Below are 15,469 nucleotides of genomic sequence, written 5' to 3'. Positions count from 1 at the left end.
TAGAGGCTGCTATTCCTTCTATCATGCTGCCTACACAGTAATGAAATAATTATGTCAAGCAATTGCTTTTCAAATAAAAATATGCTTGCAATTTTTTAATATATGGTTCCAAAAAACTATCTATATTAAACATCAGAAATGCAGTGCTTACATTAAGTTTGATAAAGCATCAAAGGCTTAAAAGCTTCTCATTCACTTCTAGGCCAAGGCAAGAACTTTTCTACAAATTCTCATTTTGGAAAAAAGGGCATCCTCTTTGTAGCCACCCTTTAAGTGCTGGAATACTGTGATGAGAACCCCCTGAGCCTTCTCCTCTCCAGGGATAGACTTAACTCTGTCAATCTTCCACACAGAGCAGATTGTCAGGCTCTGTGATCATCTCCATGGCCTTCCTGGCCAGACTGGATAGGGCTTGGAGCAACCTGTCCTAGTGAGAGGTGTTTCTTCCCATGGCAGGGTTGGGTTGGAAGTAGATGATCTTTAAGGTCCCTTCCAACCCAAATCATTCTGTGGTTCTATGATTATTTTAGACTCTTTCCTGTAACTTCACATCTTTCTTGAACTGTAGGGCTCAGAATTGAACAGAGTTCTCCAGGTGTGGCCTGACAAGTGCTGCATAAGTAATCTGGAATTTTACAGTTTGGAATGATCTTTATTTATTCAGACCTTTTTTTTTTTTTTCCTGTGGTTTCTAACCCTATTTTTAATGATATAAATTACGGAAAAGAAAAAAAATTGCTCATTAAAATGAGTGGATTTTAGGTTTGAGAAAAGAGCTTTGGGAAAACAGGATATGCTTCAAAGAAAAAAGTAAACAGTGCCATTTATAAGACAAAAAACCTGCAATTTAAATAGAAATATACAGAGAAAATGACAACAGACTTGAGGATTGCAGATTTGGATCAACACACTGTGTGACAGCAAAACTGTCCTGGGAGTAAAATAAAGTTGAAAGGAAAAGAACACTGCTTCTTCCTTCTTAGAGTATCGAATTTTGTGCATAGTGACATCATGAATTATATAGTTGCAACAATAGCAAAGGGAATGATGTCTTTAGGAGAAAGAACTGCTAACTACGTTTTTCCTGACTGTAGAAGCAAAGCTTTCAGCCAAAGTATTTAGCAAAAGATGTTTTAAGATACCACACATAAACTACTTTCAGAAGATTTATTTGCAAAAAACAAAGAAAAGGGAATTCGAGACATCAGCAATGGAAAACTACTATGGCATCTGCAAGACTACAGTATCCAAAATATTAAAGATTGGGAGCAGGGTTTATTTCTACTCTTGAATAGGTGGTATGTCTTTTCTTCCTTGTTCAGAAATATACCTTCAGGTCCAAATAATTAATTATCCTTTACCATGTTTTGAAACTTTCAAACCCAGATGCTCTTCTGCTTTTGCTTGCTGTTTATCTATTTTCAAGTGAAGATGGTAAATTTGCGGAAAGTCTCTGCTTGTCAGCTCCTAATTAGAGGCTTTAATGTTTGCATACATGTTCTTATTTCTTAAACAAATTTACTTAATTCAAAAATTATTATTTTTTCTGCACAAAGACCCCAAATGTAAAAATATTGTGTCCAAAGTCTATAAAATTTAGTTTTTGAAAATACTTCTCCAAACATCTGTGGAGAGACACAAGAAACATGGAGAGCTTAAAATACTGTATTCTAAGAATTAGAAGACCTTGCCAGTAATGAATACTAACAGAATACTGAATGGTATGATGATTTTGCAGCTGCATTCTCAGCTGCCCATAATTAGAATAAATAGCACATGTATATAGGATAATAATTATTGAGGATATGTCCCAACATTGTGCCTCAGGTTCACATTCTACATGGACTTAGCAGAGCCTACATTCAGGCACAATTTTGTCATCACAGAAAAGTGAAAATCAGCGTCTTAAAGTATAAGTTATTCCATGACTAACAATGTTATTTACAGTAAAATTTGGAAAGCTGAGGCATTCTATAAATAATAGTTTATTCTAAACTGTCATTTGGTTGTCATTATTCTATTAGCAAAAGAGATTTCTCGCTCTTCTACTTCTTAACACTGTTGTGTATTATTTTATTTTATTAAGAGTGATAAAGACTGATGTCCATAACCTGCTGTTATGTGAGCAGGCAACTAAAGACCTCAGGAAACTACCAAAGAAAAAATTAAGAAGACACACAAGTGTTTACAAAAGGCTTAATCATACGTCTGCAAAGCAAAGTTGTGTAGGGCCCAGGAATACTGTCAGACTTCACATTAATCCCAGTTTATCCTCTTATTTACTTTACACTTTCCATGTAAACGGTCTGAACCATCTCTACAGTATTTAGCAGGCAACAACCTTTTGTTAAGTTTTGTGACTTTATTATTGTCACCTTCCCTACTCCTCAGTTTGATTCTTTACTAAGGCACAAAATGAACTCCCATTGGCAGAAAGCACAAAACCAAACAGTGGGGTTTGCATTATTTTGGTGCTGGAACAAATTTCTGGTAAAAAGGACTCAGTGGTTAACCCCTTCTCTTGCAGCTCCCATAGGTAACAGGAAGATCCTGCCTATAGTCTAGAGGATACCACCCATTTCAATGATACACCTTCAACCAAAACATCTTAAGCCTCTCAGAAACACATTTTTATATGTGCGTGTGTCTGTCTGTATGTATATATGTCTGCTTACTTACATACCCCACTCTGCAAAATGCTCCAGCTTACAAACTTACTAAACAAGCTTTGTGGTACATGAGATGGGTTGCCCATAAAGAAGAGTTTCTTATCTTTGTATAAGCTTATGGGCAGATGCAAGCAGCTTTTGCTGACAGATGGGACTGCATTAATATGGCACCAAACCTGCACTAGTAAGTTATTTGAGAAGACCTGAGAGACAAGCTCCATCTCAGTGACTTGCTGAAGTGTTCTCCAGCTTTTGGACAAGAGCAGACTCATATGCTGTTTCCTCAAAACACAGAGAGCTTGTTCACACCTGCCATCCACATAACACTGTAGCTCTGCTTCAAAGCTGCCTACAAACTAATTAAGTATTACTAACATGAATTTTCTTCAGTATTGCATCTTACACTGTTGGACCTCTCCTTTTTTCCCTTCACTCCTGACCAAAGAAAAAAAGGCAGCTTTTTGGTAATTCTGGTAATTTTCAAACAAGCTTCATCTTTCCTTCTCTGCTACTGAAAGGGAAAAGAGCAGTTGCATCTGCAAAGAATGTCTCGGGTTCAGGTGTGTAAAACTTAAATGAAAAGACCAGATGACGAAATGTCTTTATATATGGAGTGGAAAGTAGTTAGAATAGAAGACCAGCATATACAGGTCACAGGACAAAGTGATGAGGGGAAACACTTGCAGGAAAAAATACAGCAACTGTTGCTTTAAATACAGCATTGGACCTTTCTGTGTTGTGTGTTTTCCTATAGCAGCCTTTTCTGGATGACAACTGCAGCATCAACAATCGTGGAGGTTTTATCACAAGTCCAGAAATAGATTATAAGTGTTAAATGAAATCCAGAAATATCTGGTATTCATCTTTTTGTATTATCTGAAAAAGTCTGGTTTGAGTTTCCAGCCTCATGGTTGCAAAAATACTGAAAATAGAGATTGATGAATCTCTGACATCAGAAGGTAACTTTTATTATTTTAATATTGAAAGACCAGAGACTTTAAGTCATGTAGGCTTGCTCTCAGTATTTGGATCACCGTTTTTTTTAATATTTATGATTAATAATCTTTGGCCTTCACTTTTGCCTGCCCATTTCTGAAATACTGAAGCGCAAGTGGATCAGATTTTCTTTTTATTCTGCTGTAACTGCAAGAGCTAGAAATGTATTTTAAAGACATGAACATTGATACTAATTTCTAAGTATGTGATTAAATAAGCAGTACTTAAGGGCTTTAAAACAAACATTAGAAAATACAGTAAACTACAGAGTCACGAATTCACAAGAGGTAAGTGTTAAAGTCCTCTACACCAAATACATTTCATGAAAACTCTTATATGTCTCTATTCCCATCTTTATGGTTTAAGCTATGTCTGCTTAGAAGACAGAACACACAGAATAACCAAAGGTTTTTCTGAATCCACCAAACGTTGGCAGTGTGAGACACAAAAGAACAAAAAATTACCTTGGCCCTTTTCCTGCACTATTTTGTCAGTTAAATACTGTTAAAACATGGGTTGAAGTAAAGGTTTTAGAACACACCTCAGTGAAAAATCAGGCTTACCAGAGTGTGTTTCATTATACCATGATTGGAGTAGATGGCATAGGCAATGGCTTTCATTTATCTGTAGGTCTCTAACCCAAGTCTCTGATCTCTACTTTTGGTGAATTAAGAGCAGAGGCACCATCCCTTCTCACGTCACCACTTATGAAGAGAACTGCTTGTTATTATGAGGCTTGGAGAAAACAACTGACTTGTGTAACCACTATATATATTTTTTTTTCCCCTGGTGAAAACATTCCAGTGACATTTTGAAGAAAATAAACTCTCTTCAGCTGTGCAGGAGGTGGAAGTGATGTGGTCATTGGGTCAGTGATTACACAGGGCACATTTCCTGGATGCTCACAAGCAACCTAATTTACAGACAGGCTGAGAATTTGCCATGGGACCAGTTATCATCAGTGCAAGTTTTGCTTTCCAGAAGTTAATTAGAAAACATACTGAGGATATAATAGAAAAAATAAATAATTACAAACTGAGTGCCTAAACTTGAGTATTATTGTGTAAGCATAGATTTTTGTTTTCTTTATTGTTAGATTTTTTCCTTGTTATTTTGTTTGGTTTTCTTTGGTTGGTTTTTTGTTGATGTCTTGGTTTTTTGTTTTTTGTTTTTTTTGATTGCTAGCAGTGTAACATCTCTGCAGGAGTTTTCAGTGTTGATGGTAAAAAATGGTAAAAGCTTGAACTGAAATTCTTACATAAAGGGAATAATTTTTTTTGCTGTCACTCATGCTCTATTTCTGATTTTGTTTTTGTGTTTCACTTTTTCAGACCTTCAGAAGCATAAACAGTAAGAGAATTAGTATCTGATATCTGAACACAGTGTTTTGTTATTTTTTTAATGTAAAAGCAGTAATGCATTTTCGGCCACTTTGTGCTGATTGACTTGAACTGTGACTAGCACCTTCAAGTCATACATTAATAACAGAATTACTTTAGAATTTTGCAAAGTAGCTTGCTCTTGAGCTGCAGAAAATTCAAGAGGTAACTGTTTTACAAGAAGAAAGCTCAAAACCTAGTAGTGTTGCAAGTAGCGGAAGAAAATAGAAATTTAGAAGTAGTTATGCTAAGGTTTGGACTGGTCAAGCAGGCCGGAAAAACAGACCCTGGGAACGGGTCTTGGGAAACTAGCAAGGAATGTGCTGAGAAGAGGGGATCAATAATCAGAGGAATTAGCATATAGAACATGTAGGAAGAGTAAACTGACACTTTGTACTGAAGATAAGGGTTGGTGGTGGGAGTCAGTTAAACAATAGCTTAAGTTAAACAAGATTTGGGGTTTGGGGATGTCTGTCTGTTGTTATCTACATGATTTATGTAGTTGTTTGTGACCTGAACATATGTAATTCTGCACGATGTAAAAAGTATAAAAGCTAAACCAAAAATGAGGGTTTTTGGAATCCTGACTTGGGACGCTAGTCCTCAGGTTTCCCGGGCCCTGAATAAAGCACCGCATAAACTGACTCTGTTGGTTTGTGTCTTGACTACGGGCAACAGTAGGATGAGAAATATGAGAAAGTCAGATCCAGGAATTCTCCCATGTCCTGAACAGAAGAAAGCCTTGAACTATTCATGGTTCACAGCAGAACAGGAAGTGAAAGGTTTAAGAGAATCCAGATGAATGAACCCAGCCAAACTGTAACATCTTAAGTAATCCACCAGCACTCATTTTAATAGGGTTGGAGAACCACCACTCAGGGTAGTAAAATACAGGCTGTTGTTTCTTCTGACAACACTGCTAAGAGCTAAAACTGCAAGTAACAGCTGAAAGCAAAGGAAAAGCTTTCAGTGTGATAGAGATGACATTAAAAGTGTATTTGTGTACTTGCATGTCTGAGGGAAATAGTATTTTATCTTAAAAGGTTAAGTTAGGAGGGCATGTTTCACGATAGATGTCAGGCCATCGGACCATCTCAAACAAGTCAGAATGGAAAAGCAAATGCAGCACAGCATTTAGTGTGCTGTCGGTGCCCAATAACAGATCCACTACTTCCTGAGCTGTGGTTTTGTTGTCATTGTCTGGCAGCAAGATCATTTGTTTTAATGACCTTCTGCCAGCATGTGAAAGCAATAGCTCTTGATTGGACATGTGGTAAAATTAAAGGCTAATTGGTATTCCACTGACAATATACAGTAGGTGCCTTGTTGTGCTGCTGACAAGATCTGATGGATGCTGCTTCAAGAACATGCAGGTTTAAAGGAAATTAGTTTGATAGAAAAAAAATTGCAGTGCCACATTTTCAACTTATCTACTAGCGTTCTATTTCACAAGAGATATTATGCCACCCAAATTTAATACAAACCAGCCAGAATGACAATAATCCTAAACATTATTGTGGCATCTGTCATATGCTGTACAAGGTTATTTTTGTATTGCAGCTTTGAAACAAGCACACCTGAAAACAGCAATAATTTAACAAGAGTGAAGAAATTTGAGTACCAGTTTATCAAAGAAGGCAAGTCTAGAGGCCAGCAAAGTCTCCTACCCACATTTCCTTTTTCCCACTAGAAATGTTTCAGGAAGTTCTGAGTATTAGATAGAACTGGGCTGTTAAGACATCTAGAAACCCTGCACATGATAAGTAGTTGCAGAAGTGTAGCGTGTCTGGAAAGCAGAAGTAGTACACACAGCTTTGCATTTTGGACACTGCCTAGTCTGAAGAATATAAACAGCTGTTGCATGACCCAAGACTTATCCAAAACACATGCTGCTACTTACCTCTAGAAAGCTTTCCAGAGTGAAATACTGTATTAATTTTAATGTATAAACTTTACACTAGACATCTGCATCTGTGATCTAAGCCTTTACACAGGTTTGCTTCAAATGTTACTTGAACTGCAGTCATAAAAGCCTTACTGATCAAAATTTAAGCCTACACTATTCATTACAGACAACTTTTTGAAATGGCACAGGAACTCTAGATCCATCCTAAAGAAAGCAAATAAGTGGCCTTAGATTCTGAGATGCTAAGTGTCCTTTACCTTCAGCAATTTCAAAGGCATCCTGCTTTGAAAACTTTGGTTTTAAACTTGACGTTAGAAAAACAAGTTCCTAATTGCATACCTTTCAATTATCTTCTGTATCCAGCAGAGAGCCAATGCTGCAAAAACTGATGTGCTCATACAGGCTTTTTGAATCCAGCTCTTAACTCCCAGTTTTGCAAAGTAACATGAACACTAAAAATTTCTGCCAACAGTACATTAAGAAGCTACGACTTCCATTATTACAATCCATTTTCAAAACACACAGGCTAAAGTGCCATCATTTTTTTCTCGTGTGACAAAACAAAGCAGGGTGCAAAAAAAGGATCAGATTGTGTCAAAGGGAAAGGTGGCGAACCATAAATCCAGAGCTGTGTTCAGCCCAAAAGAAAGAGCCACAACTGAGGTCATCCTCGTGCAATGCCCCTTTCACAGAACACTGCACCTAAAACTGGAGAATATGCTGCTACCACAAACATAAGGACTCTTTGGTAAGTGGCCTTATTTTTCTAGCACCTGGACCCTGAGTGCCCTGGTCTGACAGCTGCCTGATGGACAAGGGCACATTCAAACAAGAGCTCTTGTAGCTGGTTCCCTGATTCCTGTCCTTCCAGTGGCTGGCTTGGAGCTTCTGGTGCCTCCTATAGCCAACACTCAGGGTGCTCTGGGCTCTCCAGTAGCAGCCCAGGCTTGTGGCTGCTTCAGTGCTTGGCTTCTAAGCCTCTTCTCCTGCTAGCCTGCTAGTTCAGCTTTATGTGCTGGCACATGCATGCATGTAACATGCACTCCAGTCTCTCCAGTTGCTGCTGCTCCAGATACACAGACAACTGTGATACTTGGCCCTCTGTCCAGTTGCTGGCACTCAGACCTCCACGTACTCCAGTCCTTCCAGCTGTGGGTATCAGAGAAGCATGGCCCCCTGTGGCCTTAGTTCCCCTCTCAGACACTGGCACTTACATGTCCATCTACACAGAACAGACCCTCACCCAGAAAAACAGAAATGAAGTTCAGACTGGACAGGCAGGGTGATTCCATACAGGATATGGCCAGAGAAGCAAACTGACCAGCAGCCGTGCAGCTGTCTGCTTCTGTCACATATTCCCCACCTGCTTACATTTCTTTCTCCTCAAATCACCTTTTCCCCAGCTTGGGCCTTCCCCTAAACATTTCATAGTAAGCCTTCAACAATTCCAAGAATCTCTAGCCCTTGCATCCCATAATGATTCCAGCACCTCTCATGGTAATGAATTAATTGTCTGTAGTGACCCAGAGAGGCAGCTCATCTGGCAAGTTTCACACTTGGACACAAGGCTGATCCTCCTCCTTTGACAGACCAGGTCCAGGTCAGAGTGTTTCCCTGATGAGGTCACTGGATTTTCACCACCTGCCACTTCTCTGTGCTCAGGGTGATGAGCTGCTGATCACATTGGATACAGCTTACCCCAAAATACTTTTCTGTGTTATTTTTGCATTACTAAGCAAAGCTTAACAATCTATGAATTATTTTCAATACTGGTATTCTAGAACAGAACAAAGCAGAACAGAATCATTTCAGCTGAAAGGGACCAACAACAATAGTTTAGTCCAATTGCCTGAACACTTCACAGTTGACCAAAAGTTAAAGCATATTTTTAAGGGCACTGTCCTGTAGCGGGAAGAGCCTTTCTTGCTCTGGAGGCTCAATGAGCTGCTGGCCTCTTCCTTGCCTCACACCAGAGTGAGCTCTCTCTGTGGCTGTCAGTTCCACCTTTATTGGCCCCCTGGTCTTGCTCATGCCCAATAGGAGGCCTGTCCTAACCAGGCACAGGTGGACTCACACCCACTCTTTGGCAACTCAAGGCACCTGGATGTCTTGTTTCTCTACACTGTCCAAATGCCTCTTAAACTCTGACAGGCTTGTGTCATCAATCACATATCTAGGAAAGCTGTTCCAGTGTCTGACCACTCTCTTGGTAAAGAAATGCTTCCTAATGTCCAGTGTAAATCTCCTCTGGTACAGCTTTGAACCATTCACATGTGTACTGCTGCTGGGTACCAGGGAGACAAGCTCAGAATCTTCCTCTCCTCATCCCTTCCTCAGGAAGCTGTAGGGAGCAATGAGGCTGCCACTCAGACTCCTTTTCTCCAAACCAGACAAACCCAAAGTCCCTAGCTTCCCCTCATAGGACGTTCCTTCCAGCCCTTTCACTAGCTTTGGTGCCCTCCTCTGGATGCATTAAAGGACTTTCGTATCTCTCTGAAATTGCGGTGTCCAGAACTGCACACTGTTCTCAAGGTGAGGCTGCACCAATGCTGAAAACAGCAGGATAATAACCACTTTTGACCAGCTGTGTTTGATGCATCTCAGGATGTGGTTTGCATTCTTGGCTACCAGGACACACTGGTGGCTCCTCTTGAGCCTGCCTGTCAACTGGCACCCCCAGATCCCTTTCTTCAGGGCTGCTCTCCACCCACTCTTCTCTTGGTTTATACTTGTGGTTGGTAATACTTTGTCTCCTGTGTAGAATCTGGAACTTTGATTTATGAAATTTCAGCCCACTAATCACTGCCCAATGCTCCTCCTATCTGTCCATATCCCTCTGCAAGGCATCTTGTCCCTCAAGAGTCAAAATCACTTCCCAGTTTGGTATCATCAGTTAACTTGCTAACACTGCGTTCAGCTCCTGCATCACACTTGTTGACAAACTGGCCCTAGAATTCAGCCTTAGAGAACATCACTGCTGACAGCCAGATGTAGCCCCAAAATATTACAGACACATCATAAACACTGAAGAACACAAACTACAATCAATGTTTCTGAAAACAAGAACTGCAACAGACTCAAACTGTAAAGTTCTTGATTTATAAATACCTGGTGATCACATGCTCAAATCACAAGGAGTTTTTCCAGAGACTTCAGTAACTGATGATTAAGGGAGTGGAACATCTCCCTTATGAGGAAAGGCAGAGGGAGCTGGGTCTCTTTAGTTTGGAGAAAAGGAGACTGAGGGCTGACCTCATCAATGTTTTCAAATATGTAAGGGGTGAGTGTCAAGGAGATGGAGTTAGGCTCTTCTCAGTGGTGACCAGTGATAGGACAAGGGATAATGGGTGTAAATTGGAGCATAGGAGGTTCAAGTTGAATATCCGGAAAAATTTTTTTACTGTAAGGGTGACAGAGCCCTGGAACAGGCTGCCCAGGGGGGTCGTGGAGTCTCCTTCACTGGAGACATTCAAAACCCGCCTGGACACGTTCCTATGCGAGGTACTCTAGGTGGCCCTGCTCTGGCAGGGGGGGTTGGACTAGATGATCTTTCGAGGTCCCTTCCAACCCCTAGGATTCTATGATTCTATGAAAATATCTTCTGTGTGGAAAAAATAGTGTAGCTTTAATATTTTATTCCCATTCTTTACTGTTTTAGTAATTTCCGGGCTTACTCTTTAGAAATTCTTTGTAAAGAGGTCTAAACTGAAATGCCATGACCACAGCCAACACTTGTACATAGATAAAAGTAAAAGCCTTACCCGGACAGTTAGTGCTTCCCCAGGCATTTGTGCAGCTAAGCACAGCACAAAAGGATCTATTACTCTTTCAGTGCAGCTTACAAATAATTATTTCTTTTGTTAAAATCTCTCTTTTTCTGAGATGGAAAAGTATTTGTTGACATAGGAATGAGCCACTGAAGTGAAACAGGAGGACATTAAAAGATCCTGGAGACTCCTACTTAAGGACTTGTGGTTGCTTGCTAGCATAGCTGTTGAAGAATGAATGTGTATAAATGCTATTTAAGAAACGATTGCTTTGTAGACATGCTAGCAAGAAAACCCTAAAGCTCAACTTGCATCTCGCTGAAAACCTGCAGCCACTCAGCAGACGAAACTATGGTTTTGTGTTTGTTTTGTTGTTATTTTCCCCTACATATAATTTGAGTAATGGCCTTAAACTGGAAGAGGGTAGATTTGGGTAAGACATTAGGAAGAAATTCTGTACTGTGAGGGTGGTGAGACCAGGGAAGTTGTGGCTGTTCCTTCCCTGGAAGTGTTCAAGGCCAGGTTGGATGGGGCTTTGAGCAACCTGGTCTGGTGGGAGGTGTCCCTGCCCATATAGGGACAATGGAACCAGAGGACCTTTAAGATCCCTCCCAACCCCAAAAATTTTATGATTATATGATAATTCCAAGTATTTTGAAAAACAGTATAGAACACTTTAATAATAGCACAAAGGACATTGGTACATTAAAATATGTCTTTAGGACTTAAAATATAGTACCATTAAGTATGCAAATCCTAATTAGTTGTTCACTATGGTGTTAGAGAGAGGAACCTATTGGAACAATAATAGAAGGGATTGCTGCTTTGGGGTTTTATTTACAACTGTGAAATTCTGTCAATAAAACAAAAGGGTTACTGGAAATTTTAAAGAAATACCCCAGGAGTTTTGCAATACAGAAATTGTGTATTGCACAATTGTAGTTGAAAATAAGTATTTTTGTAACTTTCAGAGCTATCATTCAATTTTATACAGCATTTAATATCTCTAATCAGATAGATGTTCCCAATGGAAAGTTAAAAGGCAAGGGAATATAAAACTTTCAAAAATGTAAAGAAACCCTCAGAAGCAGAAGCTTAGATGGACCACAGCAGAGGTGCTCTCAGCATCATGCTCAGGGCCACTGCCCTGCCACTTACTCATGATCACCTCATTTCAGTGTGTAGCACTGTGGGTACCACTGAACACATACCACACATTTGGGATGAAGCCTTTGCAACAGCTAGCAACTACAACCAAAGAGACTAGAAGTGCATAACCAACCAGCTCCTTACTGATCCCAAACACTAAGTGTCAAAGCACTTGCCCCAACATATGGCAAAGCAATCAATATATTTTTGGGCAATGCTAGTCACAAAAGTTAAGCAGGTGGCATTATTTAATGAACTTTTCCACTTGCATTATACTCTTCCTCATTCATCTCTGAAAAGTTGAAAAGGAAAACTCTTTGTAAAAAAAAAAATCCCAACGAGGATGATCTTTTCAATCCCCAACATACCCTTTTTGAAACAGAGGCCTGAAGCTACACACTGTAGTTATAATGCAGTCCCATGATGGATTAAGAGAGCGGCTGAACTGCTTCTCCGTTTGCTCTCTGCTGACTCTCTAAATAATGCTTCCCTTTTGTCCACAGGTTTAGAAATTTTTATACATTCATTAAACCACTCAAAAGGGACACCAAGACCCTTATTTTATGTCTTCACAGCTATTCCAGAACTCATGGTTAGCCATGTATTCACACTGAGTCACAGGATAACAGAAAGTACAAAAAAGGCTAAAATGCTTTAATTTTATGACTCCAGGTATGGTAAAGCAAGTCTGACCTCAAGTTTTACTGCAAGTAAGTTTTTCCCAGCATGGGATCTTTTTGCCTAGCTGATGTGTGTTAATTAATTAAAATAAAAAAGAAAAAGGAAGATAGCAAGTTAGCAGTAAAGATCAGTTCTGCATGACCTAAGCTCTGACACTTTGATCCGTGAATGACTTTGACAACGTGAGAAGAAACTGAAGATTTGACACAATGGAACAGCCAGAAAAAGTGGATACATTCAAGAGGCTAGAAGAACAGGCTCCACTATTCAGAAGACATAATTTTAAAAGATTTTTTTTTAAAATAAATAATTTACAACTATCACATGCCTAACATTAGCATCTCAGGCATAAATATTGTATTACTGAAATACTGCAAAGGCATCTGGTAAACAGTATGCATGCAAAATGAATTTCTGTTAGGTAGAAAAACCCCTACCCACTCCTAGATTTTATAGCCTCCGTCTCCTCCTCCAGGGTAAAAAAGAAAAGAGTAAGGATGAGGGATGTAATATTTTTTCAGTATTTCAAAAGCTGTTGTATGGAGTCAATGCATAGCCCTCTGACATGGTGCTCTCTGTTTTCAGAGTTGCTGACAACACACACTTCCCTCCAGTACTCCAGTTCCCTCCAGTTCTGTCAGCTGAACTCATAAAGAAACAGGTTTGAATTGGTCAGAAAGCTGAAGATATCACAGAATCACAAAACTGTCACAGTTGGAAAAGACCTCTCAGATCACTGGCATCCAACCATCAACATCTCCCTCTTTAATAAAATACATATCAGTATCTGTATCACACACTAGAGCATGTCCTCCTCATCTACATGGTTTTTAAATACTCCCAGGGATGGTGATTTTAACACCTCCCTCCCTGGACAGTCCATTCCAACACCTAACTACCATCTCAGTAAAAAAATTTATTCTTTGTATCTTGTATAAACCTCCCCTAGCCTAACTTTAGGCCGTTTCCTCTAGTCCTATAATTTTGAAATGAGAAAAGAGTTCAGCATCCACCTCCCTACAACCTCCTTTCAGGTAGCTATAGAAGGCAAGTCTCCTTTCAGCCTCCTCTGCTCTCCAGACCCTTCACCAGCTTGGCTTCTCTTCTCTGAACTCACTCCAGCAACTCAGTGTTTTGTAGGGAGGGTCCCAGAACCAATCCTGGTACTCCAGGTATGATCTCACCAGTGCCAAGTACAGAAGCACAATCACTTCCCTTCTCCTGCTGGCCACACTATTCCTGATAGAAGCCAGGATGCTGGTGGTCTTCTTGGCCACCTGGGCACACTGCTGGCTCATATTCAGCTGGCTGTTGACCAGCACACCCATGCCCCCTGGTCCTTTTCTGCCTGGCAGCTCTCCAGCTGCTCCTGCCCAAGCCTGTAGCATTGCATGGAGCTGTAAGCAAAGAGCAGGAACCAGCATTTGCCCTTGTTAAACCTTTTATTATCTTGGCCCACTGGTCCAGCCTGTCCAGGTTCCTTTGCAGAGCCTCCCTACCCTCAAGCAGTTTGGCACTCCCACTCAACTTGGTTCCATCTACAAACTCACTGAGGAAACACTCAATCCCCCCATCTACATCATTAATGAAGATACTGAGCAGAACCAGACCACATAAGAATAAAGAATACAGATCTGTCACCTTATACCTGGTGAATTAGATGGTACTGTCAAGAGCAACAGACAATAGAAGGAGAAAGTTGGCTGAGAATGTTTTGGATGTTAAGTTGTTGGCATAACATTTGGAAGCAGTGAGGAAAACTGTTCCTAGGGCAGGATGCAACACTGCCTTTGCAGTCCAGCAAGCTGAAAAATGCTGGCAAATGAGCACACAAGAGGCCAAATTCCAAAGCCAGTTGTGTTAGGTAAGCAGAACTGCACAACTGTACTCACTGATGCAGTAAGAGAAAGAACTCTAAAAGTGGTGGAGGAGGAAAGAAAAAAGGCAGAAGAGTCTAAAACATACAGTGATAATGGGGTGATGACCAGGCAACACGTTAAAAAATACAGTACGTAAAAAAATTTCAGCAAGTTTCAAGCCTTTCTTGGATGTAATCTCACTCTTTTCCTATTGTCTTTTTGTTCCCTTGTGCATGAAGTGCTATTTCCTTCTGTCAGCTCATTAATTACTACAAGAGATTCAAACAGCACTCACTGCTATGCCCTTATGGGTATAATAAAAAAACCCCAAACAACACATTGCTTGCAATTTACCTGCACCCCTTATTCAAAAAAGTCTGTTCATTTGCAGTCCTTGCTTGGCCAAGCCCCATGAAGGCATTCCTTTGAATACAGGGAGTCCCCACGCCAGCTCTTTTAGAAGATGACACCCTGCATATTCACCTAAAATAGGGCTGCAAGCCTGGAATGACTTAAATTTTGAGGGAAGTATTGCTGAGACTCTTAATCTGCTGTTGATTCATAGAATCATAGAATTGGCTGGGTTGGAAGGGACCTCAGAGATCATCAAGTCCAACCCTTGAACCACCGCTGCAGTTACCAGACCATGGCACTGAGTGCCACATCCAGTCTCTTTTTAAATATCTCCAGGGACGGAGAATCCACTACTTCCCTGGGCAGCCCATTCCAATGTCTGATCACCCTCTCCGTTATTATAATTTAATAACAGACAGAGATTCTAATTATAATCAGAGAGTAATTCTAAGCCTCTTGGGAGTATTTCACACCTCCCAAAGAACAGACATCGTTCAAACCACACTAATTATTAGTGATTATTAGTGAATTAGTGATTATAATCTTAGATCACTCTCTCTTCAGCCAGCACGGGTTTAGAAAGGGCAGGTCCTGTCTGACCAACCTGATCTCCTTTTATGATTAGGTGACCTGATCACTAATTAAACCACACTAAACCCAAGCATTAGTATTTTCAGAAACAACAACTCCTCGGGATGCAGCCCTTCCC

The sequence above is a fragment of the Calypte anna genome, chromosome 2, assembly GCF_003957555.1.
Source record: "Calypte anna isolate BGI_N300 chromosome 2, bCalAnn1_v1.p, whole genome shotgun sequence".
NCBI lineage: Eukaryota > Metazoa > Chordata > Aves > Apodiformes > Trochilidae > Calypte > Calypte anna.
The sequence above is the reverse complement of the archived record's forward strand: the minus strand, read 5'-3'. Positions refer to the sequence as shown.